The sequence below is a fragment of the Pogona vitticeps genome, chromosome 1, assembly GCF_051106095.1.
Source record: "Pogona vitticeps strain Pit_001003342236 chromosome 1, PviZW2.1, whole genome shotgun sequence".
Lineage (NCBI taxonomy): Eukaryota > Metazoa > Chordata > Lepidosauria > Squamata > Agamidae > Pogona > Pogona vitticeps.
The window spans coordinates 6,986,289-7,010,970 of NC_135783.1; the positions used below are offsets into that span (position 1 = coordinate 6,986,289).

Consider the following 24,682-nt stretch of genomic DNA (forward strand, 5'->3'; position numbering starts at 1 on the left):
ACATTGCAAATATTGAATCAAGGAAGGGAAACGAAGCTGGGCATTGGTTAGAGCAGGTTGATGCCTACAAGGCTGAGATGCCTACAGAAATCCAAAGCTCTGGCAAAGCATGAGGTAGAGGGAGAATCCCCTATTGAGAACCAGTTATTTAAAAGAAGAGGAGGAGAAATGCATAAAAGAGGGAATTGTTAAAGGCATTTAGGACATTTAAAAATAGCCACTGTCTGAAGATGAAGCAACACTACAAGAGCACAAACACAAGCTGGTGCTGTCACCATTGTTCAAGGTAAGTCCCATTTGGGGGCAAGAAATTATGAGAATATGCCCTCTTACCTGGATGGAGTTGGAGCCTTGGACAAAGACTCCAAGGGCTTCCTCTTGGAGTCTGTGGGCACCGTGATGGTCAGTGCCCACTGACCACGGTGGAGGGGAGAATCTGGGAATGATTGCCCAGAGTATCATCTTTCCCAACCTGTCGTTGAACCTGCTGCCCTGACGGCTGTGGCTCTCGAATCAGAGCATGAAACAAAGGAAGCAGATGGGGCAACGTCATCCAAAGTGAAATCTAGGAATATGCAGCTCTGAACTCAGCTCCATGGGGTCACACGAAGAGTCGGAGGCATTTTCCCTTCAGGCAGCTTGCTAAAGCCTGCCCAAAGGGAATCTCACCCCCGGGGCTGGGGGATAGTTTGGTTCCCTGCGCGGCACAAAATAGGAAGGAAGGGATCAAAGGGATCGCTTTGATCCCTGCTTTCCCCCTTCTTGCCCCACAAGGCTTAACAAGAGGAGGGGAAAAGGGATCAAAGCAATCCCCGCAACCATGATCACTTTGATCCCTGCTTTCCCTCCTCTTGAGGGAAAGCAAGAAAAACAACAACCCAACAAATGACAAATTGATTTGTTGTTCCTTGGCTCACTGGGAAGGGCAATTTGTGGTTAATGGGTCATCAAATGCGACGACCCCCGAAGCAAGATGAAGCACCATTTTGGCACTTCGTCCCCATCTCTAGTCATGATCTTTGGGTTTCATACCTTGCCTTTAGTACACAAAGTCTTTCTTGGCTTGAAGGATGAGTGCTTGAGAAGAAGTTGTAATAAAATATGAACACAGTTCAACTAACCAGAACAACGCTAGTATCTTAATTCCTGAAGGAATGGCCAACTAGGTGTTTCCAGTTGAGAAGCCAATAAGGAAATTATAATATCAGCATCCTTCCTCCAGTCTTTTGGGTTTCTCTACTTCAGCCTTGAACGCATACCTTTGCTGCTTAGAACTGTTGTTTTACTTGTGTTTTTAATAGTTATTATTATAAATTTTAATATATATTTCATCTCTTATTAATATTGTATTATTTAGCTTTTAAGTTTGCATCTTTTACTACTGTAAAATGCCTTGGATCCTTTAGGAGAAGTGTGGCTTGTATATGTCTGTCTACCTACCTATCTACCTGCCTATCTACCTACTTACCTACCTAGATAGACAGACATATAGACAGACATATAGAAAGACAGAGAGACATATAGACAGACAGACAGACAGACAGACAGACAGACAGACAGATAGATAGATAGATAGATAGATAGATAGATAGATAGATAGATAGATAGATAGATAGATAGATAGATAGATAGATAGATAGATAGATAGATAGATAGATAGATAGATAGATAGATACCATATGAGATTTTTCTTCTTCAGGTAAGCGAAACTACAGGTACTGATCCTGTGACTAGGGCAGTCCTTTTGTAATCTGAAATGTTTGAAAGAGAGTTTTATATTTTCAATTTGAACAACAAAACTTGGCCAGTAGTTGGCACCGCAAGAGCATCTTCCACCTGACTTTTATTTATTTATTTATTTATTTATTTATTTATTTATTTATTTATTTATTAGCTGTTGGACAGGTCATTTGCCTTTACTTATGATGGGTACAGTATGTCAAATGTACAAACAGGAGGTAATAAATGGAAACTTACGAATGTTACTGGAGAGCAGTGGTTGAGACATGCTGGTACCAGACTAAGCCTCTTTTTGACAGTAATATTACTTTCTTAGATTGACTGGAAATTTTCTGTTGGAGGAAGGATGGAGGAGTAAATATCCACAAGTTCCTTCTTTTCCCTGAAGTTCCTTCAGCCCCTTGAAAAGATCCTCCACAAGAGAAGAGATGTTGATGATGCTGGGTAGGGATGAGATTTTCACCTTTTATGGACTATGAACACCGTAATTCTCCATTCTGGGAGTTTTGCATGCCTTATAGGCACCTTATGAACATCTCAATTGGAATTCACCTGGGAAAAAGGCATAGATTGGAAGGTCCGAAGTTTAGGTCGGCCTAGCTCCACCCACCCCCTCATGGATTGCTGCCTTGTCGTGGCGAAGGGGCTTGAGTAACTCAGAGAAGCTATGGGCTATGCCGTGCAGGGACACCCAAGACGGACAGGACATAGTGGAGAGTTCCGACTAAACGCAATCCACCTGGAGTAGGAAATGGCAATGCCACTCCAGTAACTTTGCCAAGAACGCCCCATGATCAGAAACAAAAGGCTAAAAGATATGATGCTGGAAGATGGGCCCCTCAGGTCGGAAAGCATCCAACATGCTACTGAGGAAGAGCAGAGGACAAGTACAAGTAGCTCCAGAGCTAATGAAGTGGTTGGGCCAAAGCCAAAAGGACGCTCAGCTGTGGACGTGCCTGGAAATGAAAGGAAAGTCCAATGCTGCAAAGAAAAATACTGCATAGGAACCTGGAATGTAAGATCTACAAACGTTGGGAAGCTGGATGTGGTCAAACAGGAGATGGCAAGAATAAACATCGACATCATGGGCTTCAGCGAACTAAAATGGACAGGAATGGGCGAATTCAGCTCAGATGATTATCATACCTACTATTGTGGGCAAGAATCCCATAGAAGGAATGGAGTAGCCTTCATAGACAACAAAAGAGTGGGAAAAGCTGTAATGGGATACAATCTCAAAAATGATAGAATGATGTCAATACGAATCCAAGGCAGACCTTTCAACATCACAATAATCCAAGTTTATGCACCAACCACCATTGCTGAGGAGACTGAAATTGAACAATTTTATGAAGATTTACAACACCTTCTAGAACTGACACCAAAGAAAGAGGTTCTTCTCATTCTAGGGGACTGGAATGCTAAAGTAGGGAGCCAAGAGATAAAAGGTATAACAGGGAAATTTGGCCTTGGAGTTCAGAACGAAGCAGGGCAAAGTCTAATAGAGTTTTGTCAAGAGAACAAGCTGGTCATCACAAACACGCTTTTCCAACAATACGAGAGGCGACTTTACACATGGAAATCACCAGATGGGCAATATCGAAATCAGATTGATTATATTCTCTGCAGCCAAAGATGGAGAAGCTCTATACAGTCAGCAAAAACAAGACCTGGAGCTGACTGCGGCTCTGATCATCAGCTTCTCATAGCAAAATTCAAGCTTAGACTGAAGAGAGTAGGAAAAAGCACTGGGCCACTCAGGTATAATCTAAACCAAATCCCCTATGAATACACAGTGGAAGTAAAGAACAGATTAAAGGGACTCGATTTGGTGGACAGAGTGCCTGAAGAACTTTGGATAGAGGTTCGTAACATTGTACAGGAGGCAGCAACAAAAACCATCCCAAAGAAAAGGAAATGCAAGAAAGCAAATTGGCTGTCCAACAAGGCTTTACAAATAGCAGAGAAGAGAAGGGAAACAAAATGCAAGGGAGATAGGGAAAGTTACAGAAAATTGAATGCAGACTTCCAAAGAATAGCAAGGGGAGACAAGAGGGCCTTCTTAAATGAACAATGCAAAGAAATAGAGGAAAATAACAGAAAAGGAAAAACCAGCGATCTGTTCAGGAAAATTGGAGATATTAGAGGAACATTTCTTGCAAAGATGGACATGATAAAAGACAAAAATGGGAGGGACCTCACAGAAGCAGAAGACATCAAGAAGAGGTGGCAAGAATACACAGAGGAATTATATCAGAAAGAGTTGGACATCCCGGACAACCCAGACAATGTAGTTGCTGACTTTGAGCCAGACATCCTGGAGAGCGAAGTCAAGTGGGCCTTAGAAAGCATGGCTAACAATAAGGCCAGTGGAGATGATGACATTCCAGTTGAACTATTTAAAATCTTAAAAGATGATGCTGTTGAGGTGCTACATTCAATATGCCAGCAAGTTTGGAAAACACAACAATGGCCAGAGGACTGGAAAAGATCAGTCCACATCTCAATCCCCAAGAAAGGCAGTGCCAAAGAATGCTCCAACTACCATACAATTGCACTCATTTCACACGCTAGCAAGGTTATGCTCAAAATCCTGCAAGGTAGGCTTCAGCAGTATGTGGACCGAGAACTCCCAGAAGTACAAGCTGGATTCCGAGGGGGAAGAGGAACTTGAGACCAAATTGCTAACATGCGCTGGATTATGGAGAAAGCCAGAGAGTTCCAGAAAAATATCTACTTCTGCTTCATTGACTATGCAAAAGCCTTTGACTGTGTGGACCACAGCAAACTATGGCAAGTCCTTAAAGAAATGGGAGTGCTTGATCACCTTATCTATCTCCTGAGAAATCTATATGTAGGACAGGAATCAACAGTTAGAACTGGATATGGAACAACTAACTGGTTCAAAATTGGGAAAGGAGTACAACAAGGCTGTATATTGTCCCCCGGCTTATTTAACCTATATGCAGAATACATCATGCGGAAGGCTGGACTGGAGGAATCCCAAACCGGAATTAAGATTGCCGGAAGAAATATCAACAATCTCAGATATGCAGATGATACCACTCTGCTGGCAGAAAGTGAGGAGGAGGTAAAGAACCTTGTAATGAGGGTGAAAGATGAGAGTGCAAAAAATGGCCTGAAACTCAACATCAAAAAAAAACTAAGATCATGGCCACTGGTCCCATCACCTCCTGGCAAATAGAAGGGGAAGATATGGAGGCAGTGACAGATTTTACTTTCTTGGGCTCCATGATCACTGCAGATGGGGACAGCAGCCACGAAATTAAAAGACACTTGCTTCTGGGAAGGAAAGCGATGACAAACCTTGACAGCATCTTAAAAAGCAGAGACATCACCTTGCCAACAAAAGTCCGAATAGTCAAAACTATGGTTTTTCCTGTTGTGATGTATGGAAGTGAGAGCTGGACCATAAAGAAAGCAGACCGCCAAAGAATTGATGCCTTTGAATTGTGGTGCTGGAGGAGGCTCTTGAGAGTCCCCTGGACTGCAAGGAGAACAAACCTATCCAATCTAAAGGAAATCAACCCTGAGTGCTCACTGGAAGGAAAGATCCTGAAGCTGAGGCTCCAGTACTTTGGCCATCTGATGAGAAGAGAAGACTCCTTGGAAAAGACCTTGATGTTAGGAAAGTGTGACGGCAAGAGGAGAAGGGGATGACCGAGGATGAGATGGCTGGACAGTGTCTGCGAAGCAATCAACATGAAATTAACAGAACTCCGGGAGGCAGTGGAAGATAGGAGGGCCTGGCGTGCTCTGGTCCATGGGGTCACGAAGAGTCGGACACAACTAAACGACTGGAGGATGACAGTCTTTTTCAAGTGAGTGAGGCCTGTTCTTGAGAGCAGTCGGGTTTCTTAGTTTTACTGTAGATCTGTTCAACCGTAAGTAAAGGAACACGGTTTATTCTACTGATGTCTCAGTGTGGGTTATTGAGATTGAAAGTGTCAGTTAATGAAAAAAAAATTAGTGGATTATTCTGAGGAACTTTAAAACTATTCTTCAGTGTGAATCCCTGAATTTCTGTTATGCAGCTAGAGAAATTCAAGCAGAAATTCAAAACTCTGCAACATGCTATGGGTCCCCTTGGGCCAGAGAGGATATTTTGGCCTGGCACCCTGAATAGCTTATTGAACAAAAGGGGCCCAGGAAGTTTTTACTTAAACCACTTTCATGCCTTATAGGGCATACAGGCAATTCAGGGGCTGATTCAATTTATAGAGGTCGTAATTTTGGGGTTAATACTGGGAGACAGAATTGCAGTGTTGATGTCCTGAGGGGTGGTATTCAGCAATTGGTTGCCCTAGTCGTCTCCCACAAATCATGTCATCCAGACACACAACTGGCGTATCTCCTCTGAGGCCAATGGGAGCAGCAACCAGGCTTAAATCCATGGACATGAGTTGGAACCAGCCCCTACCTACCTCTTTATGATGGATTTCCTAAGACAAAGCTGGCTAAGCATAGCGGGTCCCTGAAGTCTTGCCCTATCCAGGCAAGAGGGATAGAATGGACAACCCATTCCTTGACTCATGTTATGCCCTTCTGTAGGCTAAGGGATATAAACAGAGTAACAAAGGTGTACCCCATCTCCTCGGTTTCACCTCTCCATTTCTTATTTGGTGTTGATTTAAATAAGCCCCAATTCCATGGAGGCAAAAATTCAGAGGACATATGTCTACAGTTGCTTCCACCCTATGGTGAGTTCATGAGCCTAGTTAGTTAATGGCTGTCAAGTTGGAAATGACTTATAGCAACCCTAATGGGGCTTTCTGGGTAAGTGAGATATTGAAGAAGCGGGTTCACCAGTTCACTCCCCCACTGAATTTCCATGACTCAGCCGGGACTCAAATCAAGGCCTCTTGAGACCTAGTCCATCACTCTATCCTTAACAGCACGCTTGGTAGTCCACTTAATGAATTTGTGGCCTGCAAAAGATTCTGTATTTGACAGATGTGCTCATGTTTCGCCAGTCTCTGTGGCCGGCGTCTTCAGAGGACAAGAGTAGCACTCTGTGCTCTGGTGCAGTTTGTTTGGGAGTTGAGTATTTATGGCTGTGAGATCAGCTTTTGTCCTTTTCAGGAGATGGGTGATTATGATCAGTGTGTTTTTGTTGTGGATGTATTGTTGTGATAAGGAGGAGAGATTATCTATCACTGAGGTTGATGGGTGTCGTTAGCTGGTCTTTTGTGTTAGGAAGAACCTTCAGAACACAGCCACAGAGCCCGAAAAACCCACAAAAACCATTAGATCCTGGCCGTGAAAGCCTTCGTGAATACATTGACCAGCTTATGGTTTGTTTGTTTTTCCAGCTTGTGCTGGAGGTAGAAGAACATGATGCCAACACCCTTGATGTTGCCCCCCCACCCCTTTTCCAACACCCTCTATTGCCTCCCTACCTGGTGTTGCCACCTCCTCACCTTCATCCTCTGCTGCTGTCCTCTTTAGAGAGAGCAGGTCCAGCACGCAGAAGAGAAGTGGGAGCTACAGGGGCGATGATGGAGGTGGCAGTGGCAGTATGACAGAGGGGAAGGTGATGAGGTCATCAGGGAATTTTATTTATTTATTTATTTTATATCCCACCTATCTGGTCTTACGACTAGTCTAGGTGGTCGTAAGAGCAGGGAAGGGGTGGGGCATCTGTTTTTCTGAAAACGAAACACGGGGGGAGGGGAATTCATATTTCGTTTCATTTCAGCAAAACGGGATTCCCAAACCAAGAACCAACTCAATTAATGGGCTTTTTTGGTTCATAGTCCCATTGACCATCTCTCCTCTCAAGACAAATGTATGACATTCTTGTATTATATTATGCGCCAATGCTACCATCCCACAGCATAAGGCAAGGGTTCCTTCAGAGACATAGAATAAAATCTCTGGTTGCGATCTTTGATCCCAAGAATAAATAACTTTTAAATTACTAGTCTTTACACCAACACAACCTGCCGTAAGTAACAGTTTATTCAAAGGGAGAATTGCTTTGTTATAGATGATGTTAAGTTTGGATCCCCTGCCAGCAAGATTCCATTGGAAGGCAAGTGGAGTTGGATAAGTTTGTATATGAAAAAGCGATTGCTGACGAGACTCCATTCCCAGCTCATATGGCAAATAAACTAAAAAAAAGCAAGAACAAAAATAAAACAGGTAAGAGGAAAAGAGAAAAAGGTTCAATTTCAGATCGGAAAAACAAAACACATTTCTCCATTCCCCATGCAGCTAAATCCCACCTTTAATATTTCATTTATACGTCTCCTTCGCAGATGTTCTTTTAAAGTTTATGTGCTTAAAGAAAAGACAAAGGTTTTTTTAAAAAAAAACAGGACGTGGACAGAATATATCTTTGGGATGAATGTCATGACAATAATGTATCTTCTGCAATAATTGGCTTCAGGGATTTCACCTCACCTTTCGCAGCAAATGTTGTCACTCTCACATTGCCCAGTCTGCTTCTTAAGGCCTGTACATTCACTGGGCAACATGCATCTACCGCCTTTCCATTTACACTTGAAGGATGCACTAAATCCACAGGTTCCTGCTGAGAGAGAGGAACGAAGGAATGATTGAGTCCATTTTTAAAAAGTAAAGCAAACACAAAATATATGTACACAAATAAAAATATATAAAATGCATGTCACTGTGGCCAACTGAGGGCCTGCTAGCTTTGGAAATCTTTCTAAGGTATTAAAAACACCACATTTTGTTCACCCCTGATCTTCCACTAGTGGTGGATGAGTTGCTAGCCCAGGACCAAATCTATGCCCTCCAGAGAAAAAAGGGTCAGAATTTGCAGTGACTCTTGTGGCTGCACATCACCCTTTTATTGTTGTTTAGTTATTAAGTCGTGTCCAACTCTTCGTGACCCAATAGATCAAAGCACACCAGGCCCTCCCGTCTTCCACTGCCTCCCAGAATTGGGTCAAAGTCATGTTGGTCGCTTCAATGACCCTGTCCAGCCATCTCATCCTCTGTCGTCCCCATCTCCTCTTGCCTTCACACTTTTCCAACATCAGGGTCTTTTCCAGGAAGTCCTCTCTTCTCACGAGATGGCCAAAGCATTGGAGCCTCAGCTTCAGGATCTGTCCTTCCAGGGAGCACTCAGGGTTGATTTCCTTCAGAATGGAACGGTTTGTTCTCCTTGCAGTCCAGGGGACTCTCAAGAGTCTCCTTCAGCACCACAGTTCAAAAGCATCAATTCTTCAGCGGTCAGCCTTCTTTATGGTCCAGCTCTTACTTCCATACATCGCTACTGGAAAAACCATAGCTCTGACTATGCGGATTTTTGTCGGCAAGGAGATATCTCTGCTTTTTAAGATGCTGTCTAGATTTGTCATCGCTTTCCTCCCAAGAAGCAAGTGTCTTTTAATTTTGTGGCTGCTGTCCCCATCTGCAGTGATCATGGAGCCCAAGAAAGTAAAATCTGTCACTGCCTCCATATCTTCCCCTTCTATTTCCCAGGAGGTGACGGGACCAGTGGCCATGATCTTAGTTTTTTTTATGTTGAGTTTCAGATAATTTTTTGCACTGTCCTCTTTCACCCTCACTCAGAGGTTCTTTAATTCCTCCTCACTTTCTGTCATCAGAGTGGCATTATCTGCATATCTGATGCAGATGATACCCCTGCACATCACCCTACTGCTTTTTAAAAAACGATGCCCAATCCACACTTTTACAAATCTCAGTAGGACTTGTGTTTTGCTTTTACACCCCTTGGAAGACTCATCCAAACAGAACATTTGGGAGAACCCCTCAATGGAGCAGGTGGAGGTTTACCAGTCGGTGAGAGAGAACCCTCAGGAATACTGGGGGTGGATCTGCTGAGATGGTTTAATACATACTAACAGGAGGAACTGCATTCAAACAGGACATGTGTCACAAGGCAGTTCATTCCCCTTTGCAGCTAATTCACAGTAATACTGCAAGCATGTAATTCCAGCCCAATCCCTTGCTATTATCTTCCCGCACTGCCCACTGAACCGCTGTTGAACAAGTTGTCCAATTTCAGCCATCCCTGTTGACCAAAAACAGTTAGAATAACAAAAGCAACAGCAGGAATGTCCTAACGAATCCAGGCTTTCCATCATTCGGATGGCCAAAAAAATCCCATGCTAGTTTTTGGATCACTTTCTAGTCTTTGCTAGGCAGCCCTATTGGAAGAGTATAAGAGATGGGCATTTGGAGAAGAGATCAGAAATACAAAAAGTGAACTCTGGATCTGCAATCTAACTGCTAACACCCTGACCCCTGTCCCTGTTGTTGTTTTATGCTACCAAATGGCACTGAATATCAGGAAAAAACTTCTTAACTGTTAGAGCAGTACAACAATGAAACCAATTACTTCAGAAGGCGGTGAGCACTCCGCTGGAGTCATTTAAGAGATAATATGTCAGAGTATAAAATTTACAGGCCAGAGCAGAACAGATGTATTAATGCACAGCTATGATGTTCAGGTGTGTCAAAATGCTGAGTCACAGTGACTCAGGAGGGCTGGCTCAAAGATGATGCAACATCCGTGCTGATTGGACACAGCCAGATGCATAAGTGTATATATGTGGACTGTGTAGAGAAGATGTATTCCTGCTCTTCTGATGAATTCATGGTGTCATGTTGTTGCTCTGTATATTTGTAAATATCCTATAAATACACATCTGGTGTCTGAGCGAGCCATTTTGCCACCAGGACCTTGAAGTTACTCTGCTAAATTTCTGCATGTCCACGCATTAACATAATTGGACAAACATCTGTCAGATATACTTTTATTTGGATTTCTGCAATGAGCAGAAGGTTGGACTCGATGGGCTTATAGCCCCCTTCCAACTCAGTTATTCTATGATTCTGTTTGACTTGGCAATCTTAATAAGGTTTTAATTGTATGGAGTATAAACTAGAATAAACTGTGATTCAATATTTAGATTCCTGCACTTAACAGGGGTTGGATTTGATCTTATAGGCCCCTTCCAACTCAATTATTCTATGATTCTATGAGAGAAAAGTCATTGAACAGATACCTCATAAAACAATATCTTAATATTATTTTAGAAAATGCAGACCATGAGAGAGACAGCCTTACCTTCTGCATTAAAGAGTTCTATATAATAGACATTATCATTAAGAAGGATTTCCCACCTAATCCCCATCACCCATGCTGCCACCACAATTGGGGCACAGATTACAGTGGTGCCTCGCAAGACAAATGCCTCGCAGGACAAAAAACTAACAAGACGAATGGTTTTGGCAATGGGGGGTTGATGACTCGCAAGACAAATGTTCCTATGGCCATGCTTCGCAAGTTGAATGTTTTCCCTTTTTTCTTCCTGCCTCATGTTTGCCGATTTTAAAATGTTTTTCTATGATGTTTAAAAAGTTAAAGCTTTTTGATTGAAATTTTGGAAATCATCTGCACAATATGTGTGGCTATAAAGAGCACTTAATAAATCCTTTGTAAACCAAATTTGACTTTGTTCTGACTTTTTTTGCCCATAGGAACACATTAATTAGATTTCAATGCATCCCTATGGGAAAACGCATTTCGCAAGACAAATTTTTCGCAAAACAACTTTAATTGCGGAATGAATTAAATTCGTCTTGCGAGGCACCACTGTATTTGATCTTGTGGACCAGGTAGAATGTATGAGAGGTGGAGGTCCCTAGGAGATGCTGATCTTACCTGGAACTGTCAGGAGAAGGCAGACAAGAAGAAGAAGAGCAGAAAGAAACCCAACAAACTTCATTGTTCTTTGACTGAGAACCGGAGTCAGGTGACAAGCTCACCTTCCAAGCAAAGCTCATGGAGCTGTGCAAAGCTCTGAAAGAGGACCTAGAGGAAAGACTGCCTTGAACATGAGCCACTCAGATGAAATTTATACCAGGCAAAGCAACAGCCGTAAATCAGATTAGGTTTGTTGGCTCCTCCCCCAAAATATGCCTTCCATGGGCGCTCCAGAGTCACATGATATTACCAGTTCTGAGCTGAAGTTGCAGAAAAGCTGTAAACCCTTGGAGCAGCTCAAACACACACACATCGATGGGTGTGTTTGAGCTGAGCTGAAATTATCTGGACTTCCTTATATTCCTCTCTTGAAAAACCAGGACAGTTCAGATAGAAACAACCAGAAGAAAAGAATGTTTTGTAGTTGATCTTGGCTTCATTTCATTACTTATATTTGTCCATAAGATATTTTATATCACATTTTATTTCAAAAAACTCCTACAGTGTTTTGCATTAAAAAAAAGTGAAACATCCATAAAATAATGTTCATGGCAACAGTTGATGGGAACGGGGACCTCTATTCCTGTCACAGTGAGATTCATCAGCTCTCTGTCTCCATTCATTCATTCATTTGTTCATTCATTCGTTCATTCATTCGTCCATTCATTCATTCAGTTTTATTTTATTTATGCTCTGTTTTTCCCTCAATAAAGGGACCCAAGGCAGCTTACAAAATATTTAAAAGGCTCATGTTAACTATTAAAAAGACAACTTTCTTCTTCTTCTTCTTCTTCTTCTTCTTCTTCTTCTTCTTCTTCTTCTTCTTCTTCTTCTTCTTCTTCTTCTTCTTCTTCTTCTTCTTCCTATTACTATTACTATTACTATTACTATTACTATTACTATTACTATTATTGAGCCCCTTCAAGTCAACTTTGACTTAGGGTAACCATTTCCAGCCTTTTCCAGGTAGAAAGTACTCAGAAGTGGTTCACCAAACTTTCAGTATTAAAAACATTAAAACACATTGCAAATATTGAATCAAGGAAGGGAAATGAAGCTGGGCATTGGTTAGAGCAGGTTGATGCCTACAAGGCTGAGATGCCTACAGAGATCCAAAGCTCTGGCAAAGCATGAGGTGGAGGGAGAATCCCCTATTGAGAACCAGTTATTTAAAAGAAGAGGAGGAGAAATGCATAAAAGAGGGAATTGTTAAAGGCATTTAGGACATTTAAAAATAGCCACTGTCTGAAGATGAAGCAACACTACAAGAGCACAAACACAAGCTGGTGCTGTCACCATTGTTCAAGGTAAGTCCCATTTGGGGGCAAGAAATTATGAGAATATGCCCTCTTACCTGGATGGAGTTGGAGCCTTGGACAAAGACTCCAAGGGCTTCCTCTTGGAGTCTGTGGGCACCGTGATGGTCAGTGCCCACTGACCACGGTGGAGGGGAGAATCTGGGAATGATTGCCCAGAGTATCATCTTTCCCAACCTGTCGTTGAACCTGCTGCCCTGACGGCTGTGGCTCTCGAATCAGAGCATGAAACAAAGGAAGCAGATGGGGCAACGTCATCCAAAGTGAAATCTAGGAATATGCAGCTCTGAACTCAGCTCCATGGGGTCACACGAAGAGTCGGAGGCATTTTCCCTTCAGGCAGCTTGCTAAAGCCTGCCCAAAGGGAATCTCACCCCCGGGGCTGGGGGATAGTTTGGTTTCCTGCACAGCACAAAATAGGAAGGAAGGGATCAAAGGGATCGCTTTGATCCCTGCTTTCCCCCTTCTTGCCCCACAAGGCTTAACAAGAGGAGGGGAAAAGGGATCAAAGCAATCCCTGCAGCCACGATCACTTTGATCCCTGCTTTCCCTCCTCTTGAGGGAAAGCAAGAAAAACAACAACCCAACAAATGACAAATTGATTTGTTGTTTCTCGGGTCACTGGGAAGGGCAATTTGTGGTTAATGGGTCATCAAACGTGACGACCCCCGAAGCAAGATGAAGCACCATTTTGGCACTTCGTCCCCATCTCTAGTCATGATCTTTGGGTTTCATACCTTGCCTTTAGTACACGAAGTCTTTCTTGGCTTGAAGGATGAGTGCTTGAGAAGAAGTTGTAATAAAATATGAACACAGTTCAACTAACCAGAACAACGCTAGTATCTTAATTCCTGAAGGAATGGCCAACTAGGTGTTTCCAGTTGAGAAGCCAATAAGGAAATTACAATATCAGCATCCTTCCTCCAGTCTTTTGGGTTTCTCTACTTCAGCCTTGAACGCATATCTTTGCTGCTTAGAACTGTTGTTTTACTTGTGTTTTTAATACTGTTCTTATTATAAATTTTAATATTTGTTTCACCTCCTTTTTAATAATATAATAATTTATTACTTAGCTTTTAAGTTTGCATCTTTTACTACTGTAAAATGCCTTGGATCTTTTAGGAGAAGGGTGGCTTATAAATATATGTGTTTGTATCTGTCTGTCTGTCTGTCTACCTACCTACCTACCCCCCTACCCACCCACCCACCCACCCACCCACCTACCTACCTAGACAGACAGACAGACAGACAGACAGACAGACAGACAGATAGATAGATAGATAGATAGATAGATAGATAGATAGATAGATAGATAGATAGATAGATAGATAGATAGATAGATAGATAGATAGATAGATAGATAGATGGAATTCACCTGGGGAAAAGGCATAGATTGGAAGGTCTGAAGTTTAGGTCAGCCTAGCTCCACCCAAGCTTCCTGCTGAGGAAAAAAAATCTCCCAGATGGCACTGGGGCAGGAACAGGAAGCTGGACAGAGCTAGGTCTCAAAGTCTTCCAGTTTAGGCCTTTCTCCCAGGTGCACAGCGTCTAAGTAGTTGCAAGATAGGTGGAACTTTCATAATGAAGTATTATGGTGTTTGTAATCTAGAAAATCTGAACACCCTGTACCTGCTGTCCTTGTTAGATAGATCAGGATGGGAGATATTTCCTGGTTAAATCGATCCCCCTATTCCTAAATCTTGTTATGGGCCATCAAGTCACCTGCGACTTACGGTGGTGCGATGAAAGAGGGATCCTGAAAATGTCCAATCACCCTGATCAGCTCTTGCAGACTCCAGACTGTGGCTTCCTTTACGAAGTCAGTTCATCTCATATGTTTGCTTCCTTTTTTCCTGCTGCTTTCAACCTTTCCTAGCATTATTGTCTTTTCCAGGGAAGAATCCTGCCTCCTTATGATTCGCCCAAAGTAGGACAGCTTCAGCACCAATACTTTAGCTTGTTGAAACCAGGAGTTTGTCTCCTGGAATAGCGAGTCAAAGTTTTAGCAGCAATAACCTTGACACGTGAGAGAGAGAGTTCAAGTAGTTGCTGTTTTATTTAGCTAAAATGAAAGGTGGACTGAAGTCATGCCTCCAAGTGTAGGCAAGAACAAACAGTGTCATGCATTAGGAAGACCAGGACTTTTATAACATTGGTTAAACAAGGGAATGAGAGGATAAATGGCTGGTTCATGACCTATTGGCAGAAGGAATGGGGTTACAAAGGAATCCAAACTTTATCAGAGTGGGAATCACAGAAGGGATAGAATTTTACAACAGTGTCCATAGACAGCAATTATGGAAATACATGGTTACATTGTTGTATTGCTCTGACAGGAGAGCAATTTATTATCTTGCAAATAGGTTACAAGGTTGGGTGTAAAGGAGACTTCCAAGGTAAGAAGGAAACAATGCTTGTACAATGGTGCCTCGCTTAACGATGTTAATTCGTTCCAACAAAATCACGGTAGAGCGAAAATGTCATAAAGCGAAATTTAAAAACCCATTGAAACACATTAAAACCCGGTATGGGCTAAAAACTCACCGTCCAGCGAAGATCCTCCATACGGTGGCCATTTTTGGTGCCTGTATAGCGAAGAATCCATCCCTAAGCACAGCAAGGAGCCATTTTGAGCACCCGGTGGCCATTTTGAAAACCCGATGATCAGCTGTTTTGATCGTCATAATGCAAAGAATCGGTTCCTGAAGGAGGGAACCAATCTTCGCAAAGCAAAAACAAAAAACCCATTTAAAACATTGCTTTGCGATTGCAATTGCAATCGCAAAAACATCGTCATGAAGCGGATTCATCGTAATGCAGGGTAATTGTTAAGCGGGGCACAACTGTATAGGCCATTATTGTTCAGGTTGCTGAGTTCAGTTCACATAAGATTGGTCCAGGTATTTGCCTGGGGGAAGAGAGACAAAACCCAGCCATTCTGCTGGTGGAAGGAGTGAACCCTGCTGTATCTGTTTGCTTCTCCAGTCTAGATTGGAATGCAAGATAACCCGCCCTAGCAAAGGAAACCCAGCCAGCCTTATATCTTTACAGAGACTTTTTGCGGGAATAAAAAAACATGTACATATACGTATTCTGGGTGATCTGATCAAAGGTGTGTTCTTCTTGTGTGTGGTCCCATCATGCTTCCAAAGAGATTTCAGGGTTGATTTGATCTAGGATCCACTTTTTTTTCCTTTCAAGCAGTTGAGGGTCCTTGCAAAACTCTCCCCCAGCACCACATTTCAAATGAAACACTTTTTCCCCCCTGTCAGCTTTCTTCAGGTCCAATGTTCTGGCACTCAGATACGAGGCCCTCCACCGTTTGTGCCCAGGTTACTTGCAGGATCATCCCTCCTTAATATAATCTGCCTGACCCACAAGATCATCCCAGATGAGGCTCCTCCAGGTGGTCACTGCAAAGAAAGCCCCTAAAAATTCTTTACAAGAGGTCAGGGCCTTCCTCATGGTGGCTCCAACTTTACATTACATTAGGCATCCTTCACTCTCGAAAGACTATGGTAATGTGCTCTGTATGGAGGATGTGGAACAGCATCCAGTGTCACCGAGGAGGCCAATTTGAGAGTGACAATCCCTTCCACACTGAAGACAAACACAGTCTGTCCCCTGTCAAGCTCCCTGATTTTGCTGCTTTCATTGACTTCTTCTTGGCCTCGGCCTGCTGGACAAGGGTCTCTTCAAATTGGGAGAGGCCATGATGCAACGCCTGCCTCCAGGCTGAAAGCTTAGATGTCAGGGTTTCCCATCTGTTGAGGTCCATTCCTAAGGTCTTCAGATCCCGCTTGCAGATGTCCTTGTATCGCAGCTGTGGTCTCCCTCTGGGACGATTTCCCTGCACTCATTCTCCATACAGGAGATCCTTTGGAATCCGACCGTCAGCCATTCTCATGACATGCCCAAGCCAGCGTAGATGTCGCTGTTTCAGTAATGTATACATGCTGAAAATTCCAGCTTGTTCTAGGACTACTCTATTTGTAACTTTCTCCTGCCAGGTGATACCAAAAATGTGTCGTAGGCAATGCATATGGAATGTGTTCAGCTTCCTCTCCTGCCGTGCACAAAGGGTCAGGGACTCACTGCAGTACAGGAGTGTGCTGTTGTTGTTCCCTGCATTTCTTCTGCAACTGTCTGAGGGAGAATACCATGTCAGTGGTGGATCTATTAGCTCAAAATCCACACTGTGATTCTGGATAGACTCTGTCTGCAAGCACCTGGAGCCTCTTCAGCACCACACAGGCAAGCAGCTTCCCTACAAAGCTGAAAAGAGAGATGTCACGGCAGTTATTGCAGTCACCCCTGTCTCCTTTGTTCTTGTACAATGTGACAATGTTTGCATCGTTCATGTGCTGTGGTACTCCACCTTTGCTCTAGCAAAGACGAAATATTTCATACAGTTCGGTGGTGATGATCTCTTTACAGCACTTCAGCACTTCAACAGGGATGTTATCTTTTCCAGGTGCTTTGTCAGAGGTGAGAGAATCCAAGGCTACTTTTATTTCTGCTAAGGTTGGTTCCAGCTTCCAGAGGAACTCCACCTAGCCCCCTGCCCGTGGACATTTAGGAAGCAATTAAAGACATTGCTTTTCAGGGAGGCTTTCCACACCAACCCCACCTGACCACTTTGCTCCTCCACTCTTTTACCTCCTCTTCTTACCTCCTCTCTTTTCCTCCATCCACTCTGAGATTAGTTGATGCCATCTGCTTTTTTGAGTGTTTTTTAGGGTTATTGCTATCAGTTTTAATATTTCTATTTTCATTTTTGTTTTGCTATTTTACGAGTTGTGGCCTGCCGAGAGTAGTGCTGTGACACTAATGGGAGCAGGATAAAAGTTGAATGAATGAATGAATGAATGAATGAATGAATGAATGAATGAATGAATGAATGAATGAAACAAACAAACAAATAGGTCCATGTCCAGTTACAGAGCCACATAGTAACATGGCATTGTCAACATAAGATCAGTGTTACCTCTCAAAAAGAAATCCAGATTATTTGCCTGGAATTCCCCTAACAAATATGCCCAGCCATGCCTGGCCTCCGTGTCTATTGAGAAAGCCATCCTTCTACTGTATTGGCCACATTCAGTCCACACGCACTCCTTTGTGGAACTAATATGACAATCCTGCATCTCCTTCTTAGAGAAATGTAGTCTACACTTGGATCTTACAAAGGACAATTTGTCCGGTAAATATATAAATAAAGACGTGAAAAATATAGATGTGAAAACAATGACAAGAATTGTCTGCCATCAAGTCAATTTTAATGGCAAACCTTTTGAAAGTTTTCCAGGTAGAGAACACTCAACAGTGCTTTGTCGTTCCCTTCTTCGGGGAGGGTGTCCTGGGACTGTGCAGGATGCTCAGGGCCACACAGGCTGGCTCTACATGTGAGAGGCACAGTCAGAAATCAAACTCCCAACCTCTGGCCCCACAACCGGATACGTAAACCACGGAGCTATTAAACCAATGTGCAAGGTTATTCCACCACATTCACAGAAACTTCTCCGTCTCAGAGATGATTTTCTCCATACCCAACGTCTTTGTATCAACAATACAGTTAGACCTGGTTTGCTCAGGCATGCGCTATGAAATTGCTAACAAGTATGAATTAAGAAATCATTTAGTAAGCCGGACTCAGTCCTCATGCTGGCACATTCTTCATGAGCATCACAGTCAAAGGGAAGATTCTGCTTTGTGGCATCAGGATTGCAGAGAACAGACACCCAAACAGTATGTCATTTATAAAAAATGATGATGACGACGAGTGGTCCTAAGCAGGATAGGAATTAGAACAAAGCCATACTTTGGAGAGGAAGAGGGAAAATGAACAGACAGTTAGCATTGTCACAGATTGTTTCTTTTGGTTCATTCCCAAGTCAAAATGGCAGACATGGTAAGATGAAATGGGCATAAACCACTGTTTTGATGGTTTATCCTGGTTTGTTTCTCACTGCAACAAGTGTTCAGTGTTTCAGTATCCTGCCCCCTCAAGCAGACACCCACTTGGAGGCAGCTTCCTGGCTTCCCTGCCCTACCTCCTCTGGGCGCTGCCCCTCAGTGAACACCCGCCAGAGGGGGCAGGGTACTGAACCACCAAATTCCTGTTGGGATGGTAAACAAACCAGGATGAACTGCAGAACTGATGGCTCATGCCCATCTCTAGGGGAAAGCAGTAATATTGCTTAAACTTCTTCCCAGAATCACTGTAGATCCTGTGGAGAGTGGATGTGCAGGATGAGGTGACAGTAATGATGGCAGTCCTGTGTAATGTTGGGGAACTTTTCCATTGCTTGTCTAAAGCAGTGGAAGACCTTCATTCATCTCCATCTTCATAAGAAAGATTCAAGAGATCCTATAGGTCTGGGCAAACTGAAGGCAAGGTGCACTCATTTCTTTTTCCTAATAAAATCTCGCCCAGGTTTCCTTTGTGTTAAACTAGCATCTATCTTGTTCTGGTTGTTGGCTACCCAGTGTGGTGTCGCAAAGTCCCGGAGGAGCTGTTTCTGAGAAAGGGCAACAACGAGCATCTGAGATGGGCAAGTGGGAAGAACCTGGAGTCACTGTTTCTGGGGCCATGCATGAAATAGGAGAAAGTTATTAAACTCTTTCTGCACAACCTCTGAACCTCTTGTGATGAAAGCTATCTGATGGCACAATCAGTACCACCAAAGGTTGCCTTGCTACACCCAATAACCACTCACTTCTGCTATGAACCACTCAATAGTCCTCTTGAAAACCAAACATTTCTAGAGTTTAGCAAACTTTTCTCTGAGCCTTCTCCATGTTGGGGAGAAAAGTTCAGACACTCTTATCTAGGAAGAAGACAAGAAGGACTCCTGGTTCACATGTGTTTGTTTTCATCAAATAACCCAGAAACCTGTATTTAGAGTCTAATTGTATCAGGATCCTGAGATCATAACAATTCAATTTGCCATACTAGCCAGATTTCCAGCGAAATAACTGCTATGAAGGCTTGGGAGCATCCCCTTGTCATTTTTGTGTGGATATATCTGGCTGTTCCAGGTAAGAAGTGTGTGTGTGTGTGTGTGTGTGTGTGTGTGTGTGTGTGTGTGTGTGTGTGTGTGTGTGTGTGTCCGTGCATACGCACACACACACACACACATACACACAGAGGCATATTTTGTATGATCATATGGCTAAAATATATATAAGGCCAGGAAATTAAATAATATCATGAAAGTATGTTGGAGGATGAATTAGCTATGCAGCTGTCCATTTAAAGTTATCATTCTCTCTTTCTCTCTCTCTCTCTCTCTCTCTCTCTCTCTCTCTCTCAATCTCCTTCTTTTTCTGCAGTGCTCAGCCAAGTCAGTGATCCTGGCTTTGGACTTGAGGTCTTCATATGCTGGACTTCCAATGGTATGTGCACACATACGAGATGCCCTCGCTTTTCTTCCAAGAATGGACAATGTGGGCAATTTGCTATTTGCTGTACAAGGTATGCCAATGTCCCCAATACAATTTTTTAGGCAGCGCTGGAAATACATCATATTGACTGGAAGCTTTTTTTGGGGGGGGGGACATATTTCCAGCTGTGTACCTTTTAGCAGCGAACTGGCACAATTTAAAAAGTCAGAGGAAGGACTGCCAATGGCTTACCAAGTCATGAGACTGGTGTATGACGGAAATGCCTATGGCTGCTTCTAAACTTATAGCAATTCTCTGTTAAATGTTAGGCCGTTGGCATTATGCTGGTGGTATAACCAATAGGATTCCAGCCACTGACTCTTCTTAACAACTGCAGCAGATTTCAAACCAACTACAGTAGGACCCCCATATCATGCAAGATAATTTCCAAGCCGCTGTTTCCACACACTCATCCGGAGATGCTAAAAAAACATGAATTATAGTGAACTCAACCTATCCATTCTGAAGGAAATCAACCCTGGGTGCTCACTGGAAGGACAGATCCTGAAGCTGAGGCTCCAATACTTTGGCCATCTCATGAGAAGAGAAGGTAGACCACCTTCTTTTCTCATTAATTGGCACTTGCAGTCTCCATAATTTATTCAGAGGTATTTGTAAGAGAAGAAATAAAAACATTTTATTTACTTACAGTGAACAGATAAAAGCAACCTAAAACTTCCTTCAGCAACAGACTCCAGGGAGGGGAAAAAAAAGTACAGGGCAAAGAAGCATCGCTCTCTTTAAAATCAGAGGTAGGGAAGGAATTATTGCTTTGTGCTGGATATACTGACAGTCATCCCAGCCTAGAAAGGTCCCTTCCAGCCACAACTTCTCCAGGTGGGACATGAGGCTGTAAAAATTCCACATTTTTTCCTCTTCCTTCTTTGTATTGAGCTGGGAGATTTGGAGGAAGACTGCATGGAAATTTGTGCATATTTTGGGCTAAATCCAGTAGTAATTCCCAAATGGAGGAAATCAAGCAGAACATACAGAAGTGTTGATACGAAAAGTTCCCATGGATTCAGTGGAACTGCTCTAGCTAGAGCTAAGAATCGGATTCGGGTATTTATATTATCTAACGTGCACACATTTTTCTCCATTCATTTAAACACAGGTTTAGTATAACTCTCCAAAACGCCTTTAAAATGTATACATTCTCCTGTGCGTCGTTTATGTCTTGGAAATGCCCCGTCTGTGTGCACGCTGGAAGGTGTGCTTCCTTTTGAAATGAGTCTCAGGGTGCAAAAGACCCCTTTCATGAGACTCTCAAATACAACAGAAATTCTTTTCTATGGACCGGAAAACTGGCGGTTAGAGATGGGAGTGTTCGTATATGAATAGGAATAGCCCTGCTCAGCTAGACTTAACGAGGGTCAGGCCCCTGAGTCTGACCCTCGTTAAGGCTGAGCAGGAAGAGAATGACACTCTGGGAGTAACTGGAAGGAAGAGCAAGACCGCCACCAACAGATGCATTAGTGGACAGGCTGGACCCTCATTAAGTCCAGCTGCATGGGGATATTCGTATATGAATACGAATACCCCCATCTGTAGTGGAGCTTTGTGGGGGTTTGCAGTTCGCTTTTTCCAATTTGTGCCTGGAGATTGGAAGGTTTCCAAACTTTCTCCTGCTGCCCCCTCTGCAGCCCACCACTTTCCTCTGCCCCTGTCCCTTCCTTACATGGTCCTGCCACGTCCGCCACTTCTTCTTCCTCCTCCTCCTTCTTTGCCATCTTCAGAGATAGCGGCCCGGCTTCTCTTCTGGAACTGCACATGCCTATCACCTGATAAGTGAGCACATCGGCAGAGACGACCTGCCCCGATTCCCGTCTAGTTGCAGTTGATTGTGTTGTCATCCCTTTTGGTGTGTGTTCTTCTTCCTGGTTTTCTACAGTGCCATTAAGAATATGTGGACTTGCTTGCTTGCTGAAGGCTACTGCTCGGTTGGGCATTGTTCTCCCAGTTTATATGAATACGGAACCTGTAGCAGAGGCACATCGTGCTGTATGAAGTCCCTGCCTCACGAGTAGGCAAATGTTCTCAGGGTAAGTGTTAGAAAAAACGTTTGGCTTGCTTTCCCAGTGTCAGTCCATGGACTGTTGACTCATGTCTATGGCAGTTGGCGCCCTTTGCTGGGTGGAGCAGAGTAGATTTGGTTGAGGGAAGCCATGGGCCAGTGGAATGAAAGGGACATGACAGGCAAAGTCAATGGTAGACAGGTCAAGGGTTTATGCTAGCAGAGATGGAAGCAGTGGTGTAGTCATGCCACCCTGCACAGGGTTGAAGCACAAGAACTTCCCCCTGTAGCCAGAGCCATCTAGGACTCCTCCTTGATGCCCTTTCTGACCACTTTCTCTATCTTCCCATCGTGTAGTCATTAGCTCCTTAAAATGGCCAATTCTTTGTGTCTATGTTTAGTTCTTAACTGTTAGAGCAGTATGACAATAGAACCTAATTCCCTCAAGAGGTGGGGAGGCATTCAAGAGAAAATTGGACTGCCATCTATCAGATCTGCTTTGATTTGGATCCCTGCCTTGAGCAGGGGATTGAACTCGATGGCTTCATGGGCCCCTTCCAACTTCATAATTCTATGGTTCTATGGGGCAGTGGTCCCCAGACTTGGGCCTCCAGATGTTCTTGAACTTCAGCTCCCAAAATCCTGGCCAGCAGAGGTGGTGGTGAAGGCTTCTGGGAGTTGTAGTCCAAGAACATCTGGAGGCCCAAGGTTGGGGACACTACTATTCATGTTTCGTACTCAGTTCAAACTGCTTTCACCTTTGGGTGGGGGAGAACCTTTGTCCTGCCTCATACTCTTTCCAAAGTGATAAGAGCTGGCTTGCCCTCTTGTATGCCTGCTTGCTGGTCTGCTTAGGGTGGCTTAAGGGCTGTTCAACTATCCTCAGCCCAGGCATTGTCTGCATGTGCATCAAAGCTGTCAACTAAAATGCAGGGAAAAAAATCTAATGTGCTACTTACTCATTGGGCTGTTAGGAAAATTGCTTTTCTTCATCTCCTCCACCCAAGTTCCCGTGTGTGTGTGTGCGTGTGTGTTTCACAAGTCGTGCAGGAGGGAAAGGTAGTTCTTGATATCAACCTTTCATTTCCCTTCCCTTCTTTATTGTTTATTTATGTATTTAAAATAGTGTTACCCCATCTTTCTCCTTCAAAAGGACCCAAGGTGGCTTACACCTTTAAAATACAAGATTTAAAGCTAAACGCAGAAGTACACAAATACTAGAAAGGGTAGACAAAAGCAAGACCGGAAACACATTCAAAGCAGTAAGGCACAAGACCCCATTTAAAAATCCCACTCAGGGAGCCAGTTGCTAAGGGAAAGCTTGCCTGCAGATAAAAGTCTTTGCCTGCTTTCAGAAGGACAGCAAAGATGGGGCCAGGCTGGCTTCCAGTGGGAGGGAGTTCACAGTCTGGGGGAAGCTACAGAGAAGGCCCTCTCCTGGTGTCCCCATCAAACATACCTGGGAAGGTGGTGCAACCAAGAGAAAGGCTTCTCCTGGTGATCTTAATTAGAGATGGGGATGAACCACCAAAATGGTAAATCATCATGGTTGGTGATTCATCAACCTTGATGAACCACAAATTTTCCCTGGTGAACTGACAAACCACAGATCAGTTCATTTGTTTGTCTGGGGAGGGGGGAGTTAGACAAGGCGATTAATCCATTCCAGTCCAAAGAAATACACCCCCCAAAAAAACACTGCAAGCCCTATAGCCCCTTAGCAGCTGGGGCTGCAAAAAACAAACACACACACACACATACAAACACCCAAAAATAAACAGAGCAATCCCGGAAGGTTTTCATGTAGATCTCTCTCTCTTTCTCTCTCTCTCTTAGAGCCCATGGAGTATCTGGATTTCTGGCTATTACTTCATTTACAACACCCTGTCCAATAGAAATGTGAAACAATTCACCTAGATTTCAAACAACGTGTCAGGATTCAACACAGTCCAGTGTCTGGTGCTTTCACTGAAATAAACACATCATGATTCAACAGCACTAGTGAGCTATGAATGCATCTTGTTTTGCTTGGTGGAGAATGGTCGTCGTCACTTACTAAACTCTGGCCCCCTTGTGGCTGTGAGGGGGGACATTCCAGTTGTTCCAGGCGGTCTGCCCTTCTCCCGTGCCCCCACCCTGCAGACTTGATGGAGACCCTGGTGGCAGAGGGCCGTGAGGGTTCAGAGAGGGCAAGGGAGGTTCCAAGTGGGAGAAAGGAAGCAAAGGCCGATGAGTCACACTTTGGTGAGGGGATGGAGGCTGGGTCAAGCTTGCAGGATCCCAGCTTAGGGAAGGAGGAGGAGGAGGAGAGGAGGGCAGGCTCTGAGTGAGAGGAGTGGGCAGGGGGTGGCAAAGGAAGTGGACCCTATCTTCTATGCCCTCAGTAAGGACTGGCCACCCATGGTTGGGAACCCCTTGGGAACTCCTCTAGAATGCAGC

The 24,682-nt window shown here is 43.6% G+C and overlaps 1 long non-coding RNA gene across 1 annotated transcript; it reads left to right on the plus strand.

Moving 5' to 3' along the window:
- Positions 1 to 20,125: 20,125 nt before the first annotated feature.
- Positions 20,126 to 24,232, plus strand: LOC144584856 (uncharacterized). Its single transcript, XR_013539329.1, has 3 exons — positions 20,126 to 20,260; positions 22,121 to 22,271; positions 24,080 to 24,232. It is a non-coding gene; the product is annotated as an uncharacterized LOC144584856 (long non-coding RNA).
- The last annotated feature ends 450 nt before the right edge of the window (positions 24,233 to 24,682 follow it).